Source organism: Idiotropiscis lumnitzeri, unplaced genomic scaffold, assembly GCF_059441095.1.
Source record: "Idiotropiscis lumnitzeri isolate Australia: NSW breed Sydney's pygmy pipehorse unplaced genomic scaffold, RoL_Ilum_1.0 HiC_scaffold_99, whole genome shotgun sequence".
NCBI lineage: Eukaryota > Metazoa > Chordata > Actinopteri > Syngnathiformes > Syngnathidae > Idiotropiscis > Idiotropiscis lumnitzeri.
This window is the reverse complement of record NW_028283637.1, coordinates 122,534-139,825: the sequence shown is the minus strand read 5'-3', so window position 1 is coordinate 139,825 and position 17,292 is coordinate 122,534. Positions and strand designations below refer to the sequence as shown.

Below are 17,292 nucleotides of genomic sequence, written 5' to 3'. Positions count from 1 at the left end.
GGACTAATACTGTGCGCAAATGCAAATGCTCGGCCTTTTATCACAAAAAATGTCCGAAGGGCAAGATCTTAATTCCTCCTCTAATATAAAACCTTCCCGAAGAACAAATCGTATAATTCTAACTTGCTAGATTTAGTCCAATGCACGATACATTTAGGCTAACTCGACGTCGCTCCAGTCAGTAAAGCACGCTTTATAGTTCACCAAAATGCATACCGTGAAATTCTTACCTTGTTTATGCGACGAGGATATTATCCCGTAAGGAGTTACACTGACGCTGTACTGCTTCTTTTTGTATTTCTCTGTTCAGGTCGTCCCTCCCGCATTTCGCCCAAAGTCAGACGGGATAGGCGGCAGCACCTCCCCGCAAGCCAGTACAAGATAGGCGGTGTGGAAGATAAAGATAACACGTCCCTCCGTTTGGATCGGGTATTGTGTTTTCTTTAGAGCTTTTGGTTCGTGTGCACTGTGCAACACAGTCTGAGCGCAAATACAAATGCTCGGCCTTTTATAAATAAATAAAAAATCCGAAGAACAAGACCATCCTCGTCTAATATAAAACCTTCCCGATGAACGAACCTTATAAAACTTGCCCTCCGTCACAGCAAAACAATTTCTGCAACAATTTCATAATCCATTTGTAAAAAGACAACGGTAAGATTTCGTCCAGTGTACGATCAGTTTAAGCAAACTGGGTTTAGCTAGTCAGTAAAACACTCTTTATAGTGTAGCAACGTTAGTAACGCTAAATTCTTACCTAGTTTATGAGACGAGTGCTGTACTTGACTATTTTTTGTAATTTATTATTATTATTATTTTTTTAATGCTTTATAGAGCAAATTGCACCTATGACAGTTGTTATTACCACAGAAGCCATCTCAAATGGTTGCAAACTCTGAGGGTGACTTTGAACCGGAAGTCCCGCCTCAATCGTCATCTGATTGACAGCGGAATCCTGGAGCCAGAGAAGAGAAAAGAATCAGACACGAAGTTGAAGAAGCGAAAAAAAATAAACATCGAATCTCCAAGTTCTCGCAACGAGGGTGACTGTTGGGGTCTGGAGAAGTGACCGGGAGATGGAGAGCCCCGTATTTTGGTCTTGGTAAGAGGGTAACTCACTTGATGTTGACGAGGGAACCTATGCCGCTATGCTATATACCGCCGTGAGAAAACTACGGCCCGGGGGCCACATGCGGCCCGTTAAACGTTTTAATCCGGCCCGCCGAATTTGAAAAAAAAAAAAAAAAACCTTGTTAATGTTTTATTTTCAAAATAGTGTGGTTTTTCAAAGACAAGCTTTTGTTCACTTTCATTTAAAATTAAATTTATTTTTTTTCTCAGATGAGATGAGGTTACCAAAACACTCCATCCATCTGCTCCTGGTCCAGCCCCTCTGTCAAATTTTAGAACCCATTGTGGCCCGCCAATAAAAAAGTTTTCCCACCCCTGCTATATACTATAAGCTATGTTAATGTCGTCAGGCCATTATAGAGTATTTCTTCTGACATTTTGAAGGAGAAATAATACTCAACGTTTTATTTTTTTATGATGTTTGAGGCATTCTGACTGAAATACAGTTCAATTGAGGTTACCAGTAGTCATTTCCATTACCTGTCAATGTAAATTAGAATGTAACTTACTACAGTGAACCCTCGGTTATCGCGGTTAATGGGGACCGAGACCACCCGCGAAAACTGAAAATCCGCGAAGTAGCGGCGCACCTTCAAAAATGCTTAAAAAAAAAAAAGTGCGAAGTAGCGGCGCACCTTCAAAAATGCTTTTAAAAAAAAGTGCGAAGTAGCGGCGCACCTTCAAAAATGCTTAAAAAAATAAATAAATAAAATAATATATATATATATATATATATATATATATATATACGGGTAGAGAGAGAGAGGGTGAAATTCATGTTATAACAAAAAAAAAAAATTATTAAAACATTTTTTTATTCCCCAGCCATTATTTTTGTATTTATTCAATTACTTCTTTTTGTATTTATTTAATTACTTCGACTTTTACCTGCTGGTACGCCGTCCGGTGTGCCCTGGCATTCTTCATTTATTTATTCATTTATTCATTCATAACTGACAGCCTCGCGCTCCGCTCATGCCCGGGCGGAAGGTGTTCCTCTTCGGCTTAACAACCACGCACGCCGGCCGGTCTCCTCCGGAGCTCTCGCACGGTCCCGAACGGAGCGAAATGTCGCCCCGCTAGTGCCCGGGCGGAAGTTGTTCCTCTTCGGCTTAACTGCCACGCACGCTGGCCGGAGCTCTGGTACGGTCCGAACCGCGCGAAACGTCGCCCCAAATCGTGCCCGGGGGAACGTGCTCTTCTTTGTCCACTCTCCTCTTCGCCCACGTTCTTCTTCGGCGGACGCCAGCCGTCTAACCACTCCAGCGCCCCGTCGTGCCGCTCGGCGAAACTACAATGCCCCCGAATATTTTTTAGACCCGCGAAGCACTGAACCCGCGAAAGGTGAACCGCGAAGTAGCGAGGGTTCACTGTATTGCAACCAGATACCTATAAAATGTCATTTAATTTGCACTGTTTTGATCGCCACTGTTTTGCTCATTGAACAACAAATGAAAAGATGAATCATACACAGTGTTTGTAAAGATAATTGTCAATGTTTTATTAAATGAAATTCCAATGTAAAATTGTGTAATATTGTGTTATATAATGGGTCTACAACATACATTTCTCACAGACAAGTAGAGCTTTTTCTCATGAAATGTGTTGAAAAAAAACTAACATTTGAACATTGTTTTGCGTTACAACATCCGTGTTTACTGGTCATAAATTATTAACTTAAGTTTAATATACACTACACGAGCTGGGTAGCCACCACGCCTCAACCACCATAACAAGTTCGCTAACCCTTTAAGTCGAACGAGGTAGCTAACATATCGGGTTCAATTTGTACCAAAAATATGCTGTTGTGCCTTGTGTCTCTGTATATGTCGTCATGACGTGTCATTTGACAAAGCCTTGTGTCGATGTTAGTTGTCGATGTAACAGTCTATGTTAGATGTCAATGTATGTCTATGTTAGATCTCAATGTGTCGATGTTAGATGTCAATCTATGTGTCTATATTAGATGTGTTTATGTTAGATGTCTATGTAAATGTTTGTTAGATGTCGATGTGTGTAAGATGTCTATGTAGAGGTTGGTTAGATGTCGATGTCTATGTAAATGTTTATGATGGATGTCGATGTGTCTGTTAGATGTCCGTGTTTGTTAGATGTGATTGTAATGGTTTATGTTATAGACGTCAATGTAAGTGTCAATGTTAGATGCCCATGCATGTTTGTTAGATGTCGATATGTGTCATTGTTACATTTCAACGTAAATGTTGTTCGTGCAAGTTTCCAGTCCTCCAGCCACGTGACATCATGCGCGTCAAAGTGATAACTCGTACATTTCACGGAGGGAAAAAAAACAGACACCATTGGTAGTTTTGACCGGGAAAAAAAAAAATCATTTATTTTTTTCGAACACCTCATGTCTCTTTCAGCGTAAGAATAAACATGACACGACCAAAATAAAATATACCAACACAGGCAAATATTTAAGGAGCACTCAAGAGATACACTTCAGCTCATTTAATCCCACCTATTTTTACTAACGCAAACCCTTCAATTCTAGCGCCCACAGAATAGTGTGCTATAATGCTATAAAAATATGGAGCCTTTACCTGACAGCGTTTGAATATAACTGAATTCCCATTGCTCACGAAAAACTGAGAAACTAAGAACAAACATTTCAAGCACAAGCTTGACTTCACTTCAACAGTTCTATTTTTTCTTTTGTGACAGCTCAGACATCAAAATAATGCTTTCCTTCTATAAAATAAAAACAGCATGACAAAAGGTGCTGAAATAAACTATATACGGAAGTGCGTGAGTGACAGTGTGTGCATGTGTTTTTGCAACGCATGTGTACACCCCGCCATACAAATTACACAATTCGTTGGATATGTGGTATACACTTAAAAACAATTGCCTTGGAGCAAGTGAACACAACACGTCTCACACTGTATACATGCTGTAGAAGGGCTGGGCGATATGACCTCAAATCAATATCGCGAGAAATCGAGCAATTTTACCTCGATAACGATAAATGCACAATAAATTCCCACGTGGACTAAAATCAAAATAAATGCAGGAATTGCATATTGACTGTTTTTTTTATTGACCAACTGGTACACTTTACTTTCAATGAAAAATAAAAGTACAAAAATCATTTGTATGAACATTCCAAATAGCTTGCAGGGTTCGCGGTTAACTTTAAAAACTGCTTGCCCATAGGGCAAGTGCCACTAAAATTTGCCTTGCCCGAGTGGCCAAATTACTTGCCCGACTTGGGCAAGTGACAATTTTTTTTCTCTAAGAATAAAATGTTTATGGTTGTAAAATGTGCGCCACAAATGTAAATAAACATATAATCTGATAAGCATAAATTAATCTTGTTTTCATCATCAACCATGAAACCCTACTCACAAGAGCAAATGTATCATCCTGTGCAGTTATTGAAAATGTTAATTGTAGTTTTAATAATTAACAAATCTGCATGTTAAATTGGGAAAATGATATTACAGCAATCCAGATGATCAATTTTAAGTCCAGGAGAGCGTATTAATTGAGGAATCACATGAGTAAATTATGAGTGTGGCAAATTTGTGTATTCCTTTAAGACCAGTGCCTGTGGTGCTGCCTCCATAAGTTTCATAGCATAAACAGAACACAGTCACTGACACTATGTCAGGTCACATCATGGAGCTAATGAATTAACAGCCAATAATCAAATATTACTCCCTTCCTTACTCACAACTGAATTGTCTACTTAAAAATATTCGAGCTATTTTAGTCATGTCAGAGGAATCCGAAATGTTCGGATTTGAACGAACTCGTCGCCACTCGTAAACATGCGCAGAAGGTAAGAAAACTTCCGGCTGTCAATTTTCGGCCAAAATATCGTAGGTTTTTGTTGTGTTTTTCAAACTTCAAATGAGGATGCTACGACAGCGAGTTCCAATACTGCGGGATTTATTGACGTCCACTTTAACTCGACATTCACTGAACTAACTGATCCCCGTAGCGCCCGCCCATTACCCCCGATAAGGCCAATGGACCATACCAAAACATAAGGGGTTGTCTGGGTTAAACCATCACCATACAGTGCACACAAACAGATCACACCACCGTTTTCGTCAAAATTAAAGATATTTGGCTGCTTTAAAAAATGCTTGCCCGGTCGGGCAAGTTGCCCATAATTTTACCTTGCCCGTGGCCAAATTTCACTTGCCCCGGGCAATCGGGAAGCGGTTAACCGCGAACCCTGAGCTTGCTTTGCATGACTTGAACAATGTCACAAAGAAAAAGGGTACCTCTTGCGAAATCTTTTTCTGCAAATAGATTGCGCCAAGATGCTCTCATGATGTAAATAATGGCAAATAAAAAAACGCGAAATAAAATGAAAGAAAATGTCAATGCAAGCCAAATAAACAAGTGGGTATTATCGGGGAAAATGTGCCGTCTCGAGTACTCTGCTGCGCAGTCGCCACTTGTCATCTATGTAATGCACAGTTAGGCTCAATCAGGGATCCATGTTGCGACCCGACCACAAGTCGGATGTAGATGCAAAATGCTTGACATGTCTAAGCTCCCGGCCCGATGTAGTCCATATCGGGAAATACGGCTTTCATGAAGCGTTTAAATCCTGTGCGCGCCACGTAACTAGAGGAGCTTTATCTTTAGCTATGTGCTAGGCTATCGCGTCCACCTCTGAGACGTTCTCTCGTATGGTGTCGCCTCCGTTCATGGGCTGTTGTCACTTGTCGAACCTTGCTTCTCACTTTGAACTTTCAGCACAGCATGGTTGTGTTGTGGGTGGTGAGAAAGCTTCTGGATTTGAATCGCCAGCAACGAGAGCGACAGACGGGTGGAGTCACATGACTAGAGGCGCTGTAGCGGTCTTAAAGGGGCATGAACATTGCCGCAGACAAAAGGCTTTTCTTTTTTTATTCATCGAATTTACCGACATGGGCAAAATGATTTCGGTCATTGTAATAAATTTCGGTAACGGTAAATTTTCGGTTTATCGCCCAGCCCTATGCTGTAGCATGGCTTTCTTTGCCGTGGGTGTCAAATATTTTACTTTGTTTTCAGAGTGCTTACAGACCTCTTGGTTTTGCCTCAAAATAATTGTCTGCAAAGCAGTCTGTGCCATCCGCATCATTGATGTGCAGGAGTAGCTTGTTGGTAATAAATAGCTGCAAGAAGTCCGCTGTTTGCCGCAGCATCCAGTGGTCCAGCGCTCGCAGTGAAAGTCTTGTCTGGCAGCCCAAACCATCCCCAAACATTTCGAGATGCACGCCCACTAAATTCCAGAAATATAAACATGGACAAACTTGACATTCTTCCAGATTCTGTCTCTTTGCATTGTTTTGAAGTTACTCCTGCAACTTTTCCACTTCTTCGATCCTCCCCATTGTCTGAAAAAGAAGTGTATATTTTGATTTGAAATAATGACCTCAACATACCAATACATTTGTTTATCATCTGAACTGGATTATTTTGAAACAACATTTGGGATGGACATCTGGGATTTGTTGTTGTGTATATTCAGAATAATCCTTTTCTTGTATATAGCTAAAGCAATAGTCGCTGGCCTTGAAAATGGGTACAAGACTTGACCAAATTAAGATGCCATAAGGTCTAATTTGCCCCTTCTCTACCACAACCGATTTAGAGGCCATTAGTAACAGATTTGAGAAGACCACTTTTAAAGATATGAAGCCAGAGCTCGGCACCGGACCCATTTTTATTATTTATTATAATTTTAATGTATTATTGAGCAAATGACACAATATGTCAGTAGTGATTACCACAGAAGTCATGTCAAAATAGTGCAAATTCTGAGGTCGACTTCAAATCAGACAGGCGGAGACGAGCGCCAGAGAAGAGATGAGAATCAGAAGAGATGTTGAAGAAGCTAATAACAAAAAAAACAAAAAAACACATCAAATCTCCATGTAGTAGCAACGGGGATGGCTCATGGGGTCAGGAGAAGTGAGCGGGAGATGGGGAGTATGAGGTGCCGTTGGGGACAAAAGTCAGGAATCGCTTCACACTTCTGAAATGCACTCTTACACACCAGTGAAATTGTTGTTGCTCATGCATACTTATGAAACGCTATCATACATACGAGTGAAACGCTCTCATACACACTAGTGAAATAGTTGCTGCTCATACACTCGTCAAATGCGCTCATACACATAGGTGAAACATTCTCATACACACCAGTGAAAGGCGCTCAGGCACAATTGTGAAATTATTGTTATTCATAAATACAACTGAAACATGCTCATGCCCATACACGAGTGAAATGCTTTCATACAAACACCCACACTGTTGAAAATGCTGTCATGAACACAAGATCGCTTACAAATACTAAAATGTAAAAATTAATCATTTATTTAGCAGGGATGCATGGTGGGCGACTTGTTAGCACGATGGTCTCACAATGCAGAGGTCGCGGGATTGATTCCGGCTTTCCTGTTTGGAGTTTGCATGTTTCCCACACGCCTGCGTGGGTTCTCCGGTTTCCTCCCACATTCCAAACACATGCATGGCAGGTTGTTTGGACACCCTAAATTGGTGTGAGTGTGAGCGCGGATGGTTGTTTGTCTTTGTGTGACCTGCGATTGGCTGGCAACCAGTTTAGGGTGTACCCCACCTACTGCCCCAAGATAGCTGGGATAGGCTCCAGCACCCCCCGCAACCCTTGTGAGGAGAAGCCGTACAGATAATGGATGGTGGGATGGCATTCATAATGGACGGCCGCCACGGTGGGCGACTTGTGAGCACGATGGTCTCACAATGCAGAGGTTGTGGGATCGATTCCGGCTCCGGCCTTCCTGTGTAGAGTTTGCATGTTCTCCCAAGCCTGCGTAGTTTTCTCTGAGTTCGCCAGTTTCCTCGCACATTGCAAAAACATGCATCCATTTACTCTGATGCCAATGTTTTCTGTACCTTATGGCAGATTTTTCTCTTTGCCGAAGACTATTAGCACTTGTAGAGCGAGGACCTGTGCCACAGTCGTCAACTGCACCCTAAAATCAGATCATTTTGTATTTTAGACATTACACACTACACAGTTAAAGATGGTCCAAAAAAGAAAAATGGATTAATGTATTTCAACTTACATAATACTCTTTAAAGAGCTGACCAGCTCATTCCCAGAGGTACGTATTGGGGCGTATTGGTCGTCTTTACAGAAGACTCCAGGAGGTAACTCAGGTTTGACCTTCAGCCACAACAGAGTGTTGGGTGTGAGTGCTTCCAAGTCGTTGAGGTCGGAAGATGTCCTTGTGATAGGCCTGCTGTTTATAACTGCTTCAGCCTCACCAAGCAAGGTATATTGACTTTCTTCACCCGAAATTTGTTCTTTTACAGTGACATTCAGGATTTTTCTCACAGACCAAATAAGTCGCTCACAGCTTCCTCCGTGGTGGGAACCTGCTGGGGGATTGCTATGCCACTGAATACCTTTTTGCAGCAAGTGTTTCTCGATTTACTTAGTGTTCCATTCTTTGATTGATTTCTTCATTTCACTGTCAGCTGATCTAAAGTTGGTTCCGTTATCAGAATACATCTCTCTCACTTGTCCTCTTCTGACAAGAAATCTTCGGATTGCGTTGAGACAAGCATCTGTGTCACGTGAAGATGCAATTTCCAGATGTACGGCTCGTACAGCGAGACATGTAAAAATCACGCCGTATCTCTTTACTTGTCCTCTAACCCTACTTACTTAGAATGGACCAAAATAATCAACGCCAATTCTCTTGAAAGGCGGATCGTCAGGTAGCACTCTTCTGATGACTCTAGCAGCTCGAGGTATCCAAAACTGTTGATGCAGATTAGCCATCATGTGGTTCCTTCCAGCGTGAGCTGTAATCTCATGAATGTATCTCAGGACTAGCTTTGTGTTATGTGAATCCTTGGCAAGATGGCTTGCTGTTTTGCTGTTTCAGGCATGGCTGCGTGGCTCAACTGTCCACCAACCCTCATGACACCATCTTGAAGTACTATATTGAACTTGTAAAGTGGGCTACTTTTCTTCACCCTTTTTTGTTTTTCAAATATGGCTAAATCTTTTTTGAAACTTCGCCTTTGACAGTATTTCACAAGTTCTCTTTCTGCTTTATCCAAGTCGTCGCAGGTCAAATACTTTCCTTTGACAGTTCTCTTGAATAAATTCATCTTGCCTTCTTCACCTAATGTGATTAACTCCTTTCTATTTTCCTTTACTCTGTCAGTAAGTCTTTCAGCTTTAGAAACCAGGCTACGGCCTGCTTCAATGCTGTCCAAGACGAATAATGGTTCATCCACTGGCCCAGAGAATCTTTGGGCTACAGTGACTGAATTACATGCACTTGAGTCACTCATTTGACCTCCAGGTCATTAATTGGTAATTTGAAGTGGTTTTTGTGTTTAACTAAATTCCTGGACACTGCCTGATTTTTTTCAGAGCTGTACAACCACTAGAAAGGGTGGTTCCCACAATGTGAGTTTTGCTCAGGTGGCCCAACAATGTCAAAAAAAACAAGTAGGGGTGTGTGTGTGTGTTTGTATAAGCTACATGTTGGGGACCAACATCGGACAGCACACCCACTGTAGGGGACCAAAATTTTTGTGGGGACCAAAAATCTGGGCCCCACAAAAAAGAGCATTGAATTCAGTGATAAGAAGCTCAGGGGGAGGTCCTGTCAAAGTTTCAGGGCTTCCCAGGAAGGTCACAAAAACAAGACGAGTGTGCTAGAAATGTGTGTGCGGAAAAATTACTCAGGATCGCTGTCTAGTGGTCGGTCCCGGTACTGCACTTACGCACACTTCACACACTCGGCTGGTCTGCGCATGTGCAGGACAGTCTGCTTTTTGTCAGGCAGCCACCCTCCCCTCCCCCACAGCCCAACCCGAAAAATTGAGATGTTAGTTAAGTATTTATTCCTATTATTGAGTGAGATTACATATTTTTACTTGGCAGCTGGCACAACAGCTAAGCTTGGAGCACAGTTATTGCAAAATAAAATAAATAAACAGTAACAACAATAACGATTGTTAATATTGTTATACTTTATAGCGTAACCTATTTATACAAATTTTCTGTATGCAATTTCAAGTGCAACTAATATAGTTGTGCATATAGATAGCCACCAAACTCCATACATTAGATAAAAATAAGAGCCACGATGTTAACCAATTAACAGTTCAAGAAAAAAGCAGACATCCAAGAACTTGCTTTGTTACTTTTGCGTGGCCAGAACTACAAACCCCAAAGCAGAGCAAACCCAAAACATCAGAGAAAGTACAATACTTTTGTCAAGGAGTGGTGCTGCTGCTTTGCGATCGCTGCCACCATAGTGAACGCGCTCCCACATTCGTGCACACGCACACATGCCACACACCTGTTTTCCACGTCCTGTCAGTCCACTCCGTCGGTCCGCATTTATTTCGTTGGTCAGCCATCACGGTTGGGTGCGCACTAGATCGCTGTTAAACCATCTTCTACGCCACAGTCCTCGTGTTCAACAAACATTTCTCCCGAATTCGCCTACCATGCACAACTCTCCACTTTCAAACCGAGCGCCGCTGTTACTTCCGGGTTTTTAGCGCCAAGCACTTGACGCTAGCGTGTGACGTCATGGCGAAATACTAGGTTTTAAAATAAAAATTTTCTTTTTTTTGTACAGTCTAAGTGCATGGGGTTATGATAGATCGAATGAGTATACCTTTATGTACTCACTAACATTTATGTTGATCATAAAATGTTGTTTTGATGAAGAAAACTGTTATTTTTTAGAATCAATTGGCTTAGGGCACTTGGGCAAACTACGGCCCGGGGGCCACTTGTGGCCCGTTAAACGTTTCAATCCAGCCCCCCAAACTTGAAAAAAATTAAATGAATAAGCCTTGTTAATGGTTTATTTTCTAAATACTGTGGTTTTTCAAAGACATATATATTGTTGTAATGCTTTTGTTCACTTTCGTTTAAAATTAAATGTATTTTAGGACTCATTGTGCCCCCCCCCCTCCCAATCAAAAAGTTTGCCCATCCCTGGCATAGTGGATGGGCCGAGGAGTTTAAAAGGCACACATCATGCATTTTTCAGTCAGTTTTAGCCAGGGCTTGGTATGGGGAAGACCAGCTGGTTTACATGTAATCATTAAATTTTCCCAAGTTTTATTTAAGTTAATTGGACAAAACAAAAAAACGCAATATTCTTCTGCCAGAGAGTATGTAATATTCTTCTGCCATTTTATTGTAGAGGGCCATTTTGAGCCCCTAACAATATTATTCAACCAAGAGATCATGAGTCGTCGCCCACTTACTTTCTGAAGTCAGCTGGGATGTCACGGCTGTGACCCTCGTGAGGATAAAGTGGTTCAGATGGAAAAGTAGGACTAAGGGCTTTTTCTCAGGTTTCCATGCGCAAATCCATGTATATTAGGTTAATTGGAGACTCTAAATTCTCTACTCATCAAATGACATTCGTGACTCTGATGGATAGATAAAATAGATTATTAATCTGCCATGGGAAGTCCAAGGTGTCTGGTAGAAAGAAATGCATTCATACACTCATTACACAGTCAACCAAGCAAAGACACAAAGCCTAGGGCAGGGGCGGGCAAACTTTTTGATTGGAGGACCACAATGGGTTCTAAAATATGACAGAGGGGCCGGACCAGGAGCAGATGGATGGAGTGTTTTGGAAACCTCACCTCATCTGAGAAAAAAAATACATTTAATTTTATATGAAAGTGAATAAAAGCATTCCAACAATAATATTTGTCTTTGAAAACCACAGTGTTTAGAAAATAAAACATTAACAAGGTTTATTCATTAAATTTTTTTCAAGTTCGGCGGCCCGGATTAAAACTTTTAACGGGCCGCATGTGGCCCCCGGGCCGTAGTTTGCCCTCGCCTGGCCTAGGGCATAAACACATACATGTAATATCCAATCCGCTTATTCTCACAAGGATAGCGTGCTGGAGCCTACCCAGCTGTCAACGGGCAGTAGGCGGGGCACACCCTGAAGTGGTTGCCAGCCAATCGCAGGGCACGCAAAGACGAACAACCATCTGCGCTCAAACTCACTCACAAATGCAACCTCCACACAGGAAAGCTGGGTCCCGGGATCGAACCCTGCACCTTGGGACTGCGAGCCGGATGTCCTAACCAGTCTTAACTCATTAAATACCAGCCATTTTCACTGGAGCAACCCACTCAATCCCAGAGTTTTCCTGGGTTTTGACTAATATTGCAAGGCCCACAGAATATTGTATTCTAATGCTATATAGACATGGAGCACACCCGAAGAAAGATGAGACTCTCTTCTTTCAACAGAAAAAAAATGTTTGTTCCTATCTTTTTCCATTCTTGAACAATCGGCATTTGAAAATAGCTAAATTTCATGAAAACTCCAATCCCTGGGGATAAAACTGAGAAAATGAGCTTTTTGTAAACTGATGCATTTTGACCATAATTTGAACTTTGACACTATTATTTATGGCTTTTATGACACCTCTAACATCTAAATAATGCATGCCTTCTATAAAATAAAAAAAAGCACAAAAAATATGTTTTTGATAAAATAAATTTATTTGCACATAACACTAAACGACTGAACTGTTGAACTATGTACAAAAATGAAATACATCAGTGTCATACATACTTTTTTTTTGTGTGATATAAAATAAAACAGTTGCCTTGATGCAAGGGCACACAACATAGTTCACACCACATTCTTGTTTCACTCCGTTTGCCTTTGCGCAAACAGACCCGACACTTTCGTTGTGGTCTGGCTTTGCTGGTCCGTGGAAAATAGGCGAGCTTGTGTTTGTCCACTGGGGTTTGTGTGAAAATAATTGTCTGGGAAGTGATTGCTGGCATCCGCGATGTGCTGCAGAAGCTCATCCGTGAGAAACAGCTGCAGGAAATCAGCTGGCTCCTCAGACTCCAAATGGGCAGCGGCATTCAGTGGTCCAGGGGTTGCTGTAAAGTCGATTTTCCTCGGTTGCCATCCAGTGTGACGCCATCCGGAACCACTGCTTCCTGATGCACAACCTGTAAATTACAGAAATATAAACAATTGGAAATATATATTTATTGCTGCATTTTATTGCTGGCGTGTGAAGTTTCATATTATAATTTACCTTTCTTTACACCAACAAGACGAGGAGGAACTTTCTTGCCGCGGGATGCACAATCTGTGAATTTTAGAAAGTATGCATGATTACCACACCATTCAGTATTGTTGTTTCCTCGTCGGGGAGGAGATACGCTCGCGTCTAACTGCACATTTATGCGACATTTTCTGCCCGCAAGATGCATGATATGTACAATAAAAGCATGAGGGGTAAAACCACATGTTCAATGGTAACTTGCGAGCGCTTACCTCCTCGTTCGGGGGGATCTGGTGAGGACTCTCAGCTGCTTTGGCTATTGTCCGAAGGCAGGCGATGCAGGCCGCAAGGCACGCGCACCCTCTTTAGACGCCTGTTTGTTGAGACGACGACGAAGCGTCATCCTCTCAACCAAAGCGTCTCCATCGCCTTGATGCTTTTAGGAAGCTTTTTTTTTTACAAAAAAGCATTCCTCGATCGTCATTTGCTTGGAGGATTTCATTGCTAACGCTACTAATGCGACTGCTGCTAGTGCTGCCGATGCTGCTGCTACCCACGCTGCTCTCCACACTTATAAGTCTACCCCAGGATCCCGCCCCCCATTTGTACCTCTGGCGCAGATTCAAGGCGGATCTTTTGCACCTCTGCCCCCTGCTGGGTGATTTTTACATGATTCACAATGCGGACAAGGCTGATTCTCAGTCAGAGGTTGCATCAGACCCTTATGTACACTATGACGTAAAAAAGACAGGAAACGAATATAAACATATAGATGTCTTCAGGTACCGACTCTTTATGTACATGTGAAGTTTTGGATTTTTAGCAGCATGTGCATGAGAGTTATTAAGCATTTTGTCCATTGCGGCGAAGGAAATCTTAAGTGAAAACTTTGAAGCCCCGCCCCCGTCATATAGTATTTCGGAAACAAAAGATTTTAGCCCCAGTGTTTGTCCCAGGTCTTAAGATGCTACAGACAGAATTTTAAGGCAATCAGATGAAGCCTTTAGGATCAGGGTGCAAAAGAATGACCCCTGTAAACATGCAAAAAAGGGCAAAAGTCGGACTTTCAAAAATTCATAACTCACTTCCTGTTCATATTAGACGTTAAAATATCAAATTTTTCGCCATGCCCGATGAGACTGCCAAGTTTGGTGAGTTTTTGTGCATGTTTCGGGGGTCAAAAATGCGATCGAACAATCGGAAAAATAATAATAATAATAATTTCAACAAAAACAATAGCGACTTCGCAGCGGTCGCTGCTCAGGCCCTAATAATAATAATAATAATAATAATAAAAGTAATAATATTTTCTACAAAAACATTAGGGACCTCGCAGCCGTCGCAGCTCGGGCCCTAATAACAATTTCTACAAAAACAATAGCGACTTCGCAGCGGTCGCTGCTCAGGCCCTAATAATAATAATAATAATAATAATAAAAGTAATAATAATTTCCACAAAAACAATGGGGACCTCGTAGCGGTTGCTGCTCGGGCCCTAATAATAATTTCTACATAAACAATAGGGACCTCGCCGCGGTCGCTGCTCGGGCCCCAATAATAATTTCTACACAAAGTCCATTGTGGTGACCCGCCCCTTTTAAGTAAATTCAAAATGGCCGACTTCCTGTAAAACCTAGCTCATTGCTCCAAGAGACTTTTTGTAGGTCTTGGTCTTATACATACAGTGAACCCTCGCTACTTCGCGGTTCACCTTTCGCGGGTTCAGTGCTTTGCGGGTATAAAAAATATTCGGGGGCATTGTAGTTTCGCCGAGCGGCACGACGGGCGCTGGAGCGGTTAGACGGCCGGCGTGCGCCGAAGAAGAGCGTGGGCGAAGAGGAGAGTGGACGAAGAAGAGCACGTTCCCCCGGACACGATCGGTGGCGACGTTTCGCGCGGTTCGGACCGTACCAGGGCTCCGGCCGGCGTGCGTGGCAGTTAAGCCGTAGAGGAGCACCGTCCCCGGGCACGGGCGGTGCCAAGCGGCCCCTAAGTTTAACCGAATGGAAGCTCTGGAGGAGGAGGGCATGCTCGCGTCACAGTAAGCCGAAGAGGAGCACCTTCCCCGGGCACGGGCGGTTCCAAGCGGCCCCTAAGTTTAACCAAATGGAAGCTCCGGAGGAGGAGGGCATGCTCGCGTCACAGTAAGCCGAAGAGGAGCACCTTCGCCGGGCACGGGCGGTTCCAAGCGGCCCCTAAGTTTAACCGAATGGAAGCTCCGGAGGAGGCGGGCATGCTCGCGTCACAGTAAGCCGAAGAGGAGCACCTTCCCCGGGCACGGGCGGTGCCAAGCGGCCCCTAAGTTTAACCGAATGGAAGCTCCGGGGGAGGAGGGCGGGCGTGTGTCACAGTTAAGCCGAATTGGAACACCTCTTCCGCCCGGGCACGAACGGAGCGCGAAGCTGTCAGTTATGAATGAATAAATGAATAAATAAATAAATAAATAAAGAATGCCACCTTTCATTTCACAGGGAACACCGGACGGCGTACCAGCAGGTAAAAGTCGGAGTAATTAAATAAATACAAAAAGAATGGCTGGGGAATAAAAAAATAATACGTTTTAATAATAATTTGTTTTTTTTGTTATAACATGAATTTCACTCTCTCTCTCCCCGTATATATATATACATATATATATATATATATATATATATATATATATATACATATATATATATATATATATATATATATATATATATATATATATATACATATTTATTATATATATTGTATTTTCTTTTAAGCATTTTTGAAGGTGCGCCGCTACTTCGCGGATTTTCAGTTTCCACGGGTGGTCTCGGTCCCCATTAACCGCGATAACCGAGGGTTCACTGTACTCCATAAAATTTACAAAAAGCGAGGTGAAACACTCAACCAGGGCTGCTTTTTTGAACATTTCTCGAGGGCCATGGCGAGCCATTTCAAAAAAGCTGCACAACTAACGTATAAAATATTGATAAATTTGCTCGGCCTGATGTGTGTGTAAAGTTTTACGAGTTGTCGTTTATATTTAGAACCTCATAATCAGCGTTGTTTTATTGCCAAAAAGTGCAATGCCACTCCCACAACTTTTCACGAAAAAGGATGAATTTCGTATTGTGACATCCTCATGGCCGAAACAGTCCTCCGAGCATATATGAGGGCGACCTTGTTGAGTTGCACGGAGAAAAACATCCAAGAAAATAACTTGTATTAGCTTTTACCAGTTGGTGGCGCTACTACTACGATGAAAAATAAGTTGGTAGATGTCTTCAGGGCTGAAGTATCCTCAAATGTGTACAACTTCGAGAAGATAGGATCATCTGAGTCATGTTGCCGGAGCTTTTGTTGCCACAGAGTACAATCTGACTTTTCAGCACCGTAATAGCCACGCCTTTTGCCAAAACGTCACAAAATTCGGCAGAGAGTAAGATCATTGTCTTGAGTCTTTTCTGACTAATTTTCAGTCGGATTCGTCAAAAGGGCACCGTGCAGTATGTGAAAATTAAAATAAAAACACATTTTTGATTCCACTTGGCGGCGCTGTGTGTATAACAAAATAATAACATTAAGATGTCTTCAGGTCGGGACGTTTTATTTACAGGTGAAGGTTTGGATTTTTAGGAGCATGTGCAGGGGAGTTATTAAGCATTCATTTATTTGTATTAGGTTCATTTTGTCTTCTTATTATTGATATTTGACTGATTCATTAAAAGCAGACAATTATGTTTTAGGTTAATTTTTTACCTGACATGTTTCGGCGAGTCTTTCGCCTTCTTCAGAGTGTCGCATGATGGTGTCTTGAGACCCGTCTTTATCAGCTGATGTTCCATGAGGGTGTGACTTACCTGTCAAAAAAATTAAAAATCAGAGCAGTAAAAGAACAAGCACAACATGAACATTACAAATCAGCAATCACTGACCACTGCAAAAGGGAAAACCACATCATGGACCGGGAGAAGGGCAGGGTCATCCGCACCGAAGAGAACAAACAACAGCGCTGGATCAGAGAGGCCATTGAGATCTGCAAGCGAGGCATAAAAACCATGAACAGAGACAAGGGAGCCTTCATCCTCTCTACCACCTGGAGCAGCATCTTGGCAGAGTGAACGGACAGCGGGG

At 42.2% G+C, this 17,292-nt stretch overlaps 2 long non-coding RNA genes across 2 annotated transcripts in view; both read right to left on the bottom strand.

Moving 5' to 3' along the window:
- LOC148315556 (uncharacterized) overlaps nt 1–17,014 on the bottom strand; it is a 45,073-nt gene extending 28,059 nt beyond the window's left edge. Inside the window, exon 1 of the long non-coding RNA XR_015840821.1 lies at nt 16,918–17,014. This is a non-coding gene — a long non-coding RNA (uncharacterized LOC148315556). The remainder of the gene's footprint in view (nt 1–16,917) is intronic.
- LOC148315557 (uncharacterized) lies at nt 12,923–13,764 on the bottom strand. Its single transcript, XR_015840813.1, has 3 exons — nt 13,461–13,764; nt 13,219–13,272; nt 12,923–13,129 (listed from the first exon to the last, which is right to left on the bottom strand). It is a non-coding gene; the product is annotated as an uncharacterized LOC148315557 (long non-coding RNA).
- Nucleotides 17,015–17,292: the final 278 nt, after the last annotated feature.